The sequence below is a fragment of the Ptychodera flava genome, chromosome 2 (assembly GCF_041260155.1).
Source record: "Ptychodera flava strain L36383 chromosome 2, AS_Pfla_20210202, whole genome shotgun sequence".
NCBI classification, from domain to species: Eukaryota; Metazoa; Hemichordata; class Enteropneusta; family Ptychoderidae; genus Ptychodera; species Ptychodera flava.
Window position 1 is genome coordinate 22,407,276 of NC_091929.1, and position 14,747 is coordinate 22,422,022.

A 14,747-nucleotide genomic window follows, 5' to 3' on the forward strand; every position below is an offset into this window, starting at 1 on the left:
TGTGTTGTAAAGCATTTAGTAGAGTAAAGATAATTAAGGGTTCATTTGCATATTTAATAAACTTTGTAACTTGGTATATAACTCTGAAATTACGGCACCCAAGTCAGTGAAATTGTGTACAGATATTGTTTTGATAAATATCTAATTGTACTGAGAAGCATTTGGCAGTGTCAAGTTAATTTAGGGTTTATTTGCATATTTAATGAACTTTGTAATTAGTGACATTACTCTAAAATTTCAGCATTGAATTAAATGAAACGTGCTACAAATGTTGATCTGATGGATATCTAATCGTCCCATAAAGCATTGAGCAGTGTCAAGTTAATTAACAGCTCATTTGCATATTAAATAAAGTTTTGTTATTAGTGATTAAACTCTGAGAGTACTGTGCGAAGTTGAAAAAAACCTGCTACATATAGTGATAACATATATCTCATTGTTCTGTGAAGCGTACTACTATTAATGAACCTGTTGTAAAACACGTGAGCATATTCAGTTCATATCTGGTATATGTTGGAATTAATTTTGTGTAGCCTAGAATTAATTTTATCAGTATATCGAAATAACTTTCTATTTTTTTGTGTAATTGAACTTGCTGAAATAAATTATGTAGTCTTGAATTAATTTTACTTGTACCTCGAACGAGTTTTATACGGTTGCAGAATTAATTTTGTGTGAACGTAGAATTTGACGGCTAATTCCACAGTCAATTTTGATTGCTTGTATGTAATATAAAGTTTCTTGTGCTCCTAAATTACTTCAAATGTATCGTTTTCAACTTATTGATTTAGCCAGTACGCTTCTTTTGTCAAATTTTACTGTTGGCCACTGGAATTGCAGCCCGGTCATTAAATCTTTCGCCAACAATAGCAATTAATATTATGTGCAAGGCTTTTTTATAAGAGTAATTACGTGTACTTAAACTTTCCTAATTCCGTCTTTATCTTCAACTTCTGTCACCGCCTAGGGCAAATATTTGCAGTCTGAATCAATAAATACATTCCGCTCTCTTCTACGATTGTACTTAATGTTACGCGTTTCATGCATCGTATATCAAGTTTCGAACCGAAACGTACAGCTGCTGCGTGGGAGCTAGCTTTGCTTCATAATTCTGTTAAATATATATTGATTGACTTGCCTGTGTTGCCAAAGTTAAGAAATGTACATTTGTTTACCAAAAAAGAGCGCATCCACGCCGTCTAGTGCTCTATTGTCCAGACCTCATGTCACAGCCCTCCGACCGTTCATCCATTATCAAGGTCACTGCAAACATGATCCATCTATTGTCATGCAAAACTCCTTCACTATTCCGATAACACAGATTCTTATTTACCAGCCAACCATTAACTTCGATATCACTCTCATGTGTAGTAAGTGTACAATACTTGCGCTGTGAAAGATTGCATTTCCTAGTTTCACAGGGAATGCTATGTGGTGTAAATTTGCTGCATATGCAAACATCATAAAGCACTTTGAAAGTATCATTAACAAATCCAGATGATATAAATCATCGCCTTGTCTAGCCTTTCACCCATAAAAACTGCATTGGATGAGGGTGCATCTTCAGTTATGTTTCAATTGTAATTTTTTTGTAAAATAGAGATTTATTTTCCACTCTTTAAGTATATCAAACAAAACGTCAATAATAGTGTGTAATTTAAGGTGTTCTTTTTAACCTATGAACTTTAGTCCGCACCTAATATATCAATTTTAATAAATAACTCCACATTATATACAGTGAAACATTTTGAGGGTTATGAAGGTATGTGTGAACACATTGTAGGGGTAGATGGAGGGCATATTCTTATGTTATGGAACAAATATTATTTTAGAAAGAGCTATTATTCTTTAAAGAAATACTAAAATGGAATAAATGTAGCTGAATTCTTGACAAAACGTGTCATTTGGTATTTTTTGACTACTTTGTTGACATTTCGCCAACAGAACAGTTAAATCGTTTTTTATTCAGTTCGCATCTGCATTCTGTTTGCCTCGCCATAAACTCTGTGATTCTATCTTCTCTCTCCAAAACGTATTGATTAACGTGATGATGTGACTTCACCGAACACTAACTGGAATCAAAATGGAACATTTACACTTAAGCAATACCCGAATGGAGCCATACCAATTTTGATTTCTATTTGCAGCCAACTATTATTCTAGTGTGCCATTAATGACATGTATAGCTGCACATGCGTGAGTTCAACTCGTCGCAAGTACGTCAGCAATTATATCGTTAAAGACGAGTGATTAAAATCATTGCCAGTCTGGCTTTAGGATTATAGGACTAAATGACAGTTTTTTGAGCTGTCACTGCTGATTAGGACACACATCGAACACGTTAATCTCATAAAATATGATACGACACTCTCTTCTGCATTTGCAGTCAAGCCCTCTTGTCTAGATTTTCGTTAAATTTTTACTGTCTGATATTTATGGATACATTCCATTGCCCATAAACATTTTACGTGGCGCTTCTTGTTATACAGCTGCTGCAGCTTGAATGGTGTCTGTGAGGGGCCTAGTCTTGCTTTGTATCGATGAACCAGTTAGATCTCGGAAGAATTTGAACACACCGCCGAGACGTCGCCAAGGTGTGTAAATACTGCGCATTTGTGCGATGTCTTACTTTCCAGTCTGTTCATTTACAAAATATTAAAGTTTGTTTGCCTCCTTTTTGTTTCTGAATACATGAATATTAAGTTTATTACAGTTTTTTTTAGATAAGACCAAGAGACCCAAGGTACGTATTATAAAGCTTTATTTGGAATATCATAGTCAAACACACTAAAATAAACAATGGTAACAAGAAACCGGTGCTGAAACAAGACACTCCAACCCCTGCCCCGCCCCTGGGGACGGACATTTGCGCTGGGTTATCATTGTGATATAACGCGAAAATAGTCACAACTCGGTCATTTGACGCTTTACTAACGATTAAAGATGGAACACAAATTAATAAGGATATTATGAAAATCAAATGCATCTTGCATGGCATTTGGTATTATAATGTCGTAGTATCTGAATGTATCATTAACCGTGGATCCTATCTGGTAAATCAAGTTCTCTTTTTTCATGTTTCCCTACATAATTGGCACCATTAGCATAATCATATGTTCGCAAAATGGAATCAAGATTCAATTAGCCGTACTTTTGAAACAATTTTACGTTTAGCGTAAAACATAGTTTCATTACTTATCTTGAAACAATTTAATTCAAATTGTTCAAATTGTCAATTTAGCCTGCAAAGTTGACATCTACTATGTAATTATTGACGATTGCACATTAAGCCCTACTTGTTGACTTCTATGCGTGTTCGACTAATTCCTCCCTTGAACCTTCATCGCTCTGTCCACTTTTTGCAAACTGATTGATATAAGATTACTTTTAATTAGAAGGAAACACCATCATCACTTACTTATTGTATTGAAGTCTTCTTATTGTTGAAAGAGGATCAAAGTTAGGTTATTTGAATAAATGGAATAGCACATCTATGTGCATTCAACACCTCTCTATGTGCATTCAACACCTCTCTATGTTCATTCAACACCTTTCGACAGGATTGTTCATAAATACCAGCAGTCTTAAATAATCCATTCTACCGCCGACGCTTACTATTTGCACGGCCAGACATTTTATTGTTTCATCATGCGTCATACCAGCGCGTAGAGTCCCTGTTGTTCCGATTTACGGCTGTGCACGTGTTTCATATTTCGGATATCGGCATAATCAACTTGTTTGGAGTCGACATAGTTTTGAAACAGTATGTTAATCTTTGCTATGCTCTATTATAACGTTATTCCTACCTCAAGGAAGTGATCCCGTCAAATGTACAAAGTTGAAAGAGGGTCAAAGTATCAATAATTTGTATAAAATAAACGTCATTTGCACGCTCTTTTCTGCATTAAGAGATTATCGTACTTGTCTGGATAGGGCAAATCTTTGCAGTCTGAAATTAATGTATTCACACCACTTTCCACTGCGACTCTACGTAATGCTAAGCGTTTCATTGTAAATCTCCTTTCAAACCGGAAAACACAGCTGCTTCATGGGAGCTACTTTGCTTCGTATTGCAATTAAAGATATATTTGACTTGCCTGTGTTGGCAAAGCTGAGAAGTGTGCATTTGATCACTAAACAAGAGCGCACCCATACTGTCCAGTACTCTCTTGTCCAGACCTAACAGCCCTCCGACCGTTTATCCATTATCCAGTTCACTGCAAACATGATGCAAAGTGCCCTCACTTTTCCGCTAACACAGATTCTTATTTATAAGCCAACCATTAAATGCAATATTACTCTAATATGAATTAAAAGTAAAGTAGTTTCGCTGCGACGGATTGCATTACGTAGTTTGATATATTAAGTCACATAAGTTTCTAAGCATCATATCATTAAAATGTGGAGAATTTGCTACATATGCAGACATCCTTTTAAAGTATCAATAACAAATCCAGGTGCTATAAATCATTACCTTTTCTAGCCTTACATCCATTAAAACTGCATAAGGTGCAACTTTTGGTATATTTCCATTGTAATTTGGGTGGTTTGCTGTTTTTTGTAAAATAGTTTTATTTTCCACACCGTAAACTATATCGAACAAAACATCACAGTACTGTGTGTATTTTCCAGTGTTCTTTTTGACCTTTGAACGTTAGTCAATACCTAATGAATCAATTTAGCAACGATAAAAAATCAACATTTTATACAGTGAAACATATACGTTGTATGTGTGAACTTATTGTAGGGACAGAAGGAGAGCATGTTCTTGTGTTATGGAACAAATGTTATTTTAAGAAAGAGAGCTATTATTCTTTTAAGAAATACAAAGCTGTAATAAATAGCGCTGAATTCTTGTCAAAGCGTGTCGTTTGGCATTTGATCGACTCATCTGGTGACATTAGCGTTGTATTCATTGCTTCGCTTCGATAAAGTTGTGTGAAATGTATGATAGTGTGTGTACTAGCATGAGTGCTTCACGAACTCAACGGCGAATGGAGAGGGCACAGTCGCAATTGTAACATCCTTAGCTCGGATGTTGAACCAAGCTTTTTGGACACCGTGGCGCAAAGCGCCAAAGGTGTCCTATGTCGCCACAATGTCTGTGTGTGTGTCCGTCTGTCCGTCCGTCTGTCCGTCCGTAGACAGATTTTGTTCCACTCATAACTTGAGAACCCCGGAGTCAAATTGTATGAAATTTGGTATGTAGAATGGTTATGATAAGATCTAGATCTGATTAGATTTTGGTGGGTGTGGCTTATTAATTAAATGCTCATTATGGCTCAAATTTGGATATATATGTACTGGTAAAAAACGTGCCAAGTATGAGTAGCGAAATTTTTTGTATAGCGCCATCTAGCGGTGAGAATTATCTGACTTTGGATCTGCTACCGTCCTTGTTACTCCTATCACAGTCCCTATGCTCCTATATCATCTTTCCTGGTGAACGATTGTAATCTTGTACTTGTTAAAGAACTACGTCCAATTCATTAAGATTTACTGTGTACATCATGAAAACCACATCATGAATACTGATGTGGGTGTGATCATTTTTGGAATAAATAAATGTATCAAGTGGTGTTTTGGAAATTCGTATGATCTGAGTCACATGTCTGACAGACTAAGTACGAGCATGCTACGGCTTTGAAAGTGCTCAGTGTGTAAGCTCGTGGGAATTTTTGAAGCATTTTTTCTGTTGAATTTGACAAATTATCAGCAAATACCTCAATACTTCATGGTAATCCTTTCTTCTCGATCGTTTCCTGGGGTTTCAAAGTCATACGAGCGAAAATGAGTGAAAAGTTTTGATGCAACAACGTGCATTGGCGAGAGTGGCCGCCATGTTTTCAATTCGCTGTTTTTTGCCCACTGAGCCTGTGTATACACAGTGTTCTATGACATTGATCTTTTCCTGGTGCACAATTCAATCTTGTACTCGAAAAAGAACTACGTCTAATTCATTAAGATTTACTGTGTACATCATGAAAACCACATCATGAATACTGATATGTGTGTGATCATTTTTGGAATAAAATAAATGTATCAAGTGGTATTTTGGAAATTCGTATGATCGGAGTCACATGTCTGACAGACTAAGTACGAACATGCTACAGCTTCTGAAAGCGCTGTGAGAATTTTCGAAGCATTTTTTCTCGTTGAATTTGGCAAATTATCAGCAAATACCTCAATACTTCATGGTAACCCTTTCTTCTCAGTCCTTTCCTAGAGTTTCAAGGTCATACGAACGAAAATGAGCAAAAAGTCGTGCATCGGCGAGAGTGGCCGCCATGTTTTCAATTTTCTATTTTTAGCCCACTGAGCCTGTGTATACACAGCGTTCTATTGCATTTGAGCGTTAGCGTCAAGAGACTGAAAGTATTCATATATAAATAGCCCATGATTCGAGCTTTATTTTCGTGTTTTTCGTTTGAATTTTGGCCAAATAGTCGCTTTTTAGCGGGTTTTGAATTTTTTAAAGCATCTAAAACATTCAAATGACTTTTAATTAACAAACAAAAGAAAAAAGTAAGAAATTTAATTTATTATTTTGCAAAAATCAATAATATTATTAATGAAGTTGATACTGCTAATGTCATTGTCCTTGGTTACTTCAACGCCAATCCAGGTACGATGTTTGGGGAAGAGCTTAATATTTTTGCACTGAAAACAATCTTTACATGTCTGACGTTGAAAAGCTTGGTATGAATGACGATAATTTTACGTATATCAGTGAAGCTCATGGTAGTTCTAGTTGGTTGGATCATGTTTTGAGTACGCATGCAGTGCATACCGCTATTTCTGATATCAGTATTTTGCATGATTACGTATCTTCCGATCACTTCCCTCTTTGTGTTAATATTGTAATTGCAGGGTTAGTTCGTACATTTTCTAGTCCACATTATGGCAATGATCTTGAGGTGAAGCCCAACTGGAGTAAAGCAACTCCTCAAAATCTGCATACTTATGAACAATCTACGGAGTATTTACTTCGCAAACTTAATATCCCAAATGAAGTTTTTACATGTCGCGACCCCAACTGTAGGAATCCTGACCATCTCCGTGGGTTGCACACGTTTTATGCAAATGTTATTGGTTGTCTCAAATCTGCTGCTTGTAATAGCATTCCTACTTCCAAGCCCTCCAAACCTGGTTTCAATGTAGTCCCCGGGTGGAATGAACAGGTGCGTAATTTCCACAATGCCGCTCGTGATGCTTTTAAACTCTGGGTGGCAAATGGTAGACCCCGATTTGGTCCATTGTTCGATCTCATGCGAAAAACGCGCGCCAAATTTAAATCTGTGTTAAGGGCATGCAAAAAAGACGAAGGTAAAGCTAGGGCGGAGGCTATGGCGTACAACTTGACACAGGGAGGCTCACGTAAGTTTTTGAACACTGTGCATTTTACAATTGGCCGTTCCTCTCATCTTCCTACTAGTGTGAATGGCTATAGTGGTAATAAGAATATCGCCAATATGTGGAAAAATCACTATGAAAATCTACTAAATTCTGTACCAAGGTGTGATGATAAAGCATTTGTGTTTGCTCCGTTAGACAAGATCAATTTTCATAATGGGATGGTATTTTACTGTTAATGAGATCAGAGAGTGTTTAAATAAGTTAGAAAAGGGTAAGGCTTATGGTAATGATGGTATCGCTGCGGAACATTTGATTTATGCAAGTCATGTCCTCTGTGTTTTATTGAGCATGTGTCTAACAAGCTTTTTTATTCATGGTTATTTACCAGAGATCCTTATGCACTCGACTATTTGTCCTATTGTGAAAGACAAATCTAAAGACATGACATCAGTAGATAATTATAGGCCTATTGCAATTGTCACGCTACCTCGAAATTGTTGGAGTTATGTATTTTATCTCGAATCGATACCTCGTTAAAAACAAGTGATCTCCAGTTTGGTTTCAAAAGAAATCATTCCACTGACATGTGCATTTTTGTGTTGAAAGAAATTGTTGACTTTTACAAAAGACAGAATACACCTGTATTTCTCTGTTTTATGGATGCTACCAAGGCCTTTGACAGGGTAAACCACTGGACCCTGTTTGGAAAATTGATTAGGAATAATAATTCCTCTTTTCATTATTCGAATCTTACAGTTCTGGTATAGTCGACAATTATTCTTTGTCCGTTGGGCATCAGCCAAGTCAAAACCTTTTAGCGTCATCAACGGTGTGCGTCAAGGTAGCGTCCTTTCACCCAATTTATTTGCTGTTTATGTTGACGACTTAAGTCGGAAGCTTCAGCTGGCTGGTGTTGGATGCTGCTTGGCTAACTGTATTATTAATCATTTATTTTATGCAGATGATTTAGTTCTGATATGTCCTTCAACTAAAGCATTACAGAAATTGATAAACATCTGTGAGCATTATGGAGATGAACATGATATTCTTTTCCACACTGAAAAAACAGAGTGTATGGCAAGTTTTCCAAAGTCCTGGAAACCAGCTAGAATCCCTTGTGTATATTTGTATGGGAAACCTTTAAATTTTGTAAACAGCAAAAAATATTTAGGATATGTTATGTCTTCCTCCGTTGACGATGATGTGGATATGCAAAGGCAGCTCCGATGTTTGTACGTCAGAGCCAACTTCATTGTTCGCAATTTTGGCAGATGTTCTCAGAAAGTGAAGTGCACTCTTTTTAAAAGTTTTTTATACAGTGTTTACTGTTTAAATGTTTGGTGTAAATATAGTGTTACTAATAAACAAATGTCGAAATTGAAGATGGCCTATAATAATACGATGCGGTTAGTTTTTGATCTTAAACGTGATGTTAGTATGAGTCATAATTTTGCTATTAGAAATATTTTGAATTTTACATCATTGCATCGTAGGATGTTATTTGCATTTTGTCAACGTCTGTTGGCCAGCAGAAATACTGTTATTTACAGCTGTGTACACTCCGACTCTTATTTTCATTCCAGCTTTTGGAAACACAGTCGGAGTATTCTCTATTAGGGATTTTTATTCACCATTTTGAGATCTTTTTAAATATTTTAATGTAGTTTTTTGAGTGTATATCTTCTTAAATATTTTCATGTAGTTTTTTAGTGTGTATTTTTATTGTATGGGTCATCGACCTGAAATAAAGGATTTATTATTATATTATTATTATCCACAAAATGAAAATATTTTGTACAAGCTGAATCATGCAGCTCAAAAGCGAACGATCAATGTTTTGGACGAGTGTGAGCGATTTTCGCGGGGATTCCCCAGACCTATTGTTCATAGCTACGGCGCTCGAAAACGCAGTCAGTTTCTGTGGAACGGGATGAAATTATCTTTCAGGCGAGGCGTTTCAAGTCACTCTTGAGAAAAATTACTTATTTATCAGTTGTTGTTTTACCGTTTCATGACACATTGTTTTGATTCAATCACTTATTGACCTGAAAAACAACGATATTTAGTACTCTTTTTCAACAGACTTTAGTAAGTAGCTGCCGGTACGGCTGTCAAAATACTATCGTTTTCAAAGTACATTTTGAGTGAACTTTGTAAACTAACACTCTGAACCATATTATAGTGTAATGTTTTGCTCGGAATTTTGTTGCTATTGAGGTTTATTCATAGTTTTTTATAATGATTGTTTAAGTTAGTTATTTTTGTGTTCCTTTCCGTCATCAAACATCAACAAGTATAAAACTAGCCCTATAATCACATGAAGAGTGTTGTTATCTAGTCAATTACTTTTATTCGTTCTTGATATGTCATTAAAATATTTGTTCCCAAAGAATACTGCATTCAGTGTTTCATTGCATTAAATTTTATTTTCCACTGCACTGTCTTCACACATACCCATTGGCCACGGTGTCCACCCAAGTCTCACTTTGATTGAGATTGGGGATTTGGCCGAGCGGTTTTGTCTGTGGCCTCTGCACTAGGTGTTTAGGTACCGTGCGTTGTGGATTCGAGCCCGATTGAAACCATCGTATTCTCTATCCTGAGTTGATAGTTCTGGTGGACTGAATTGTCCCCGAGGCTGTCTTCCGCCCACTTTAAGCTTATTCATTGCTTCGCTTCGATAAAGTTTGTGTGAGATGTAGGATAGTGTGTGTACCACGTTGAGTGCTTCACGAACTCTACGGCGAGTGGAGAGGGCGCTGTCAGAATTGTAACATCCTTAGCTCGGTTGTTGACCCAGTCTTTTTGAGATTGGGGATATAGCCGAGCGGTTTTGTCTGTTGCCTCTGCGCTAGGTGATTGGGTACCGTGCGTTGTGGGTTCGAGCCCGATTGAAACCATCGTATTTTCATTAACAGAACAGTTGTCGTTTTTTAATCACCGTATGCATCCTGTTTACCTCGCAATGGTGTTAAACTCTGTGATTCTATCTTCTCTCTCCAAAACGTATTGATTAACGTGATGATGTGACTTCACCGAACACTAACTGGAAACAAAATGGAAAATTTACACTTACGCAAGACCCGAATGGAGCAATACCACTTTGGATTTTTTATTCGCTGCTGACTTTTATTCTGGTGTGCGCGTAATGACATGTCTAGCTGTATACGCGCGTGTTCCACTCGTCGCAAATACGTCCGCTGTTATATCGTTAAAGACGAGTGATACAAATCATTCCCGATTAAAGAACTTAATGACTGTCCTTTAATGCTATCACTGTGGATTGGGACGCGTTAATCTCCGAATCGGAATCAAATAAAATATCATGCTTCACTCTATTCCGTGTTTGCTGTTCATCTCCTTGTTTAGATTTTGGATAAATTTTGTTGCCTGATATCAACGAATACATTCCACTGCCCGTTAAGGTTTAACGCGGCGCTTCTTGTTGTACAGCTGCTGCAGTTTTAATGGTGTCGGTGAGTGGGCTAGTCTTGCTTTGTAATAGTGAACCAGTGTTAGCGCCCTGAAGAATTTGAACACACCTCCGACACATCACCAAGGTGCGCGTACTTCTCATTTATGGAATGTCTCCCTGTCTGTTCATTTACAAAATAACATTCAAATTTATTTTGCCTAACTCTTGTTTCTGAAGACATGAATATTAAGCATCCACTTGCTTTACGGATGTCCTCTGGACACGACGTTTTAGAGTTTTGCCCTTTTTTGTGTAATACCCTTGTTGATACGTTCGTTATGGACTTTGTCAAAGTTAGTCCGGTAATAACCTGGTGAAAGCGCCCACAGATTAGTAACTCACGATTGCTTGCGTTGACGCATCACGCAATCAAAGACATCAGATAAACGCAACATAGTGATAAACCCTAGCGTAAGATTATCACGGGCCAAATATATGCCAAAGGAAAGAAGGAAAGAAATCTTAACGAAACCAGTGCTAAGATAAGACCAAGAGACCAAAGGTAAGTAGTATATATATTTATTAGAAGATCATAGTCAAACATATTAAAATAAACAATGGCAACAAGACACCCGTGCTGAGACCAAGACACTCCCACTCCCGCCTCACCCCTGGAGATAGACATTTTCACTTGTCTATCATTGTGATATAACGCGAAAACAGTCACAACTCACTCGGCCACTTGATGCCCTACTAACGATAAAAAAAATTGAAGATATATTTATTAGGATATTATGAAATTCAAAGGACCGAAAATGATGCATTAGGACATTAGCGACCCGCATCATCCCACACCTCGCGTTGGGTTATACGCTGCGCTTTTATCCTCGTGCATCTTGCATGGTATTTCGTAATATAACCTTGTAATATCCGAATGTACCATTGATCGTGGATCCTATCTGGTAAGTCAAATTCTGTTTTCAATTCAACTAATCAAAACAACACACTTGAACGTTTTCATGTTTCCCTACATAATTTGGCACCATTAGCATACCCTACTTGTCGACTTCTTCTATGCGTGTTCGACTAATTCCTCCGTTGAACCTTCATCGCTATGTTAACATTTTGCAAACTGATTGATATAAGATTATTTTTAATTAGAAGAAAACATCATCATCAACATTTTGTGGCTTTGATTTCGTCTTATAGTTAAAAGAGGATCACAGCTTGGATAATTTGAATAAATGAAATACCATATCTATGTGCATTCAATACCTCTCGACAGGATTGTTCATAAATACTAGCAGTCTGAAATAATCCATTCTGCCGCCGACGCTTACTTTTTGCACGGCCAGGCATTTAATTGTTTCATCAAGCGTCTTACCAGCGCGAGGAGTTCCTATTGTTCCTATTGGCAGCTACACAGAAGCTTGTCGTGTTTAATGTTTCGGTTATCGACGTAATCAACTATTTTGTGTCGGCAAAATTTAGAAGCTGTACCGAACATAAGGAAACGCGCAATGAAATCGTGTTGTCCGGTGCACAAGGGTCTAGTCTATTAGGGCAAGTAACCTCCGACCATCTGTTGAATACCTGGGTCACTGCAAATACGATGCCTCTCTTTCTGTGCGAAACGGCATTACTCTTCTACAAACAGATAGTTTGATGAAATTCTGAAATGAAGAGTCGACCGATCTGCGCCTACGCGACTGTCTTGTTGGTGACAATCGACTCTTCATAGAAATTGGCTATGAATGTTGTGTAAACGTAAAGCAAATTCAACATTTGATGAATGTTCATGTAGTTCACCAGTTTTGTACCTTTCAAATCACTTGAAGTCTTTGCAAAATAAACTTTGTCAGTGCCCCTTCGTGTAGATGAAGCTATTTCGGCCGCGATCACCAGTTTCGATACAGCCGCCATTTTAAACTTGGATACGCACAAGGAATGTTGCGATGTTGTGCGTAGCAACAGACCAGTGCCATACACGCAAAACTAGGCGGGGTGACGCCCTCCCTTATTTTATCTCTTGCGTAACTGCAGTAAATTGGCATATGCTTTGTATTTTCTGTTATTTATATTTTTTTCAGTTATTTTTATTTTCAGTTATTTGCAACATATTTTCATATGTCATAAGTCACATAATATAAAGTTAAACCATATTTTTCGATTCTCCTCAGTCACCCTTCTGTCTTTTTTAATTTGTTAAATTAAATGACTTCAACATCTGTCACCATTGTTTGCCAACAATACTTAAATATTGATATGTACTGTTTTATTTGGGAAAAATAATGTCATCGCTATCTTAATTTCTAACATTTACATCGTGAAATAGTTAAAATTGAAAAGGGGTAAAAATGCCGATGATTTGAACAAATTAAATGTCATATGATGTTCTATTCCGTATTTGCAGTTAATCCATCTCATCTTGATTATGGATGCATAATTATTTCAGCGTGAAATGATTGAATACATTCAACGTAATGCAATGCGTATCAGCGTTTTACTAAAGAACACCGTGCTGCAATTTGAATGACTATGACGTGAGGAATAAAATTGTTTCACATTCCGAGGACAGATACCGTTATCTGTCTTGCCAAAGCTTCGGAGCAAAGCATGTTGGTTAAAAACTCTGATGCACTAAAGCTACCAATTTTCAAACGGTCGACCAATTCGCAATACAAAGATTATTGGTTTGGACAACAATCTTAATCTTTCTTAGGGCACACAGCTCTAAATTCAAGGATATCATGAATTTCCTCATTTTTCAATTTGATCTGCTGTTTGTTTTTTTCACAAATCTTGAATAGAATATATAGTTACATAAATTGCCTTTCTTTACACTTGTATATGATTGTACTTAACATTCTGTAATTTTGGCAATCATTTTATGTTTAAGCCAGTCATTTCTGCTATCATCCCAGACATCTTTAGTCTAAGTCTTATTGTATTACGTTCCCGCCATCTTTCAATGAAGAGGACATTCCGTTCTTTCTATATGTTATCGTCATACCACAAAATATCACAAGGAAAATTGAGTGTTGGCCAACAGCAAATCCATATTCGTGAGTCCTAGCGTCTTACAGTTATTCAACGTTTTACAATTCAACATAAGGGATATACTTGGTGTTGGCTATCAAATGAATACGGAGATAATGATGTTGACTGGACAGCTTTTTGTAAAATTTTCCTGATCAAATACTTAGATGAGGTAGCTCATGAGGAACTTTACTTGTCCGTGAGATTTCTCGAATAATTTAGTTAATCACTACGTGCTTTAATATTTCCTTCAATATCAACAGCTTTTTACTGTAATACTTTGCAATTGAAAGAAAACATGTCTTTTTTAATTTCCCCTTTGCTTTTCAAGGATGAGGACAATATTTCAAAATGAGCGATACCCTGTGCATTTATCAGCTTACGGTGACCATGGTTGAAAATTTCGTGAAAAATTTCATTGACATAGTAATAATCATAATGTCATGGAATACACAAGTCCCAAATGAAATGGTTCCCATGCAAATGTGGTTTACACACAGTTTACCATCGTTCAATATCACAAGAGATGTAATCATAATTCAATAAGTAAATTCATACGAAACCCTAATTAGGTCAATGCTACATACGGTAAGTACAGTACAATACAACTACTGTGCAAGTGTGGAAGCAGAAATCCCAAACTCCTATTGACTGATATATACGTCTCTGTTTGTTTTGGATTATTTTTAAAATATCATATACTGGAGGTGAACTGATAATCACTAGCCTATCCAATAAGGGCCTGAGATTGTATTGTTGTATTATACCCAGCAGAAAGCAGGAAAGCCTCCCCATAAAAGTATTTGAGAATAGCATACCTGAAGTATTTGCAAGTGTTTCATAGGTACTTGTTGCATATTCACTCCTATTCACGAGTGGTTGCGTTTATGCATCACTCTCGCAATTCTCGACATTCAACAGGTACGGTACATCTCTA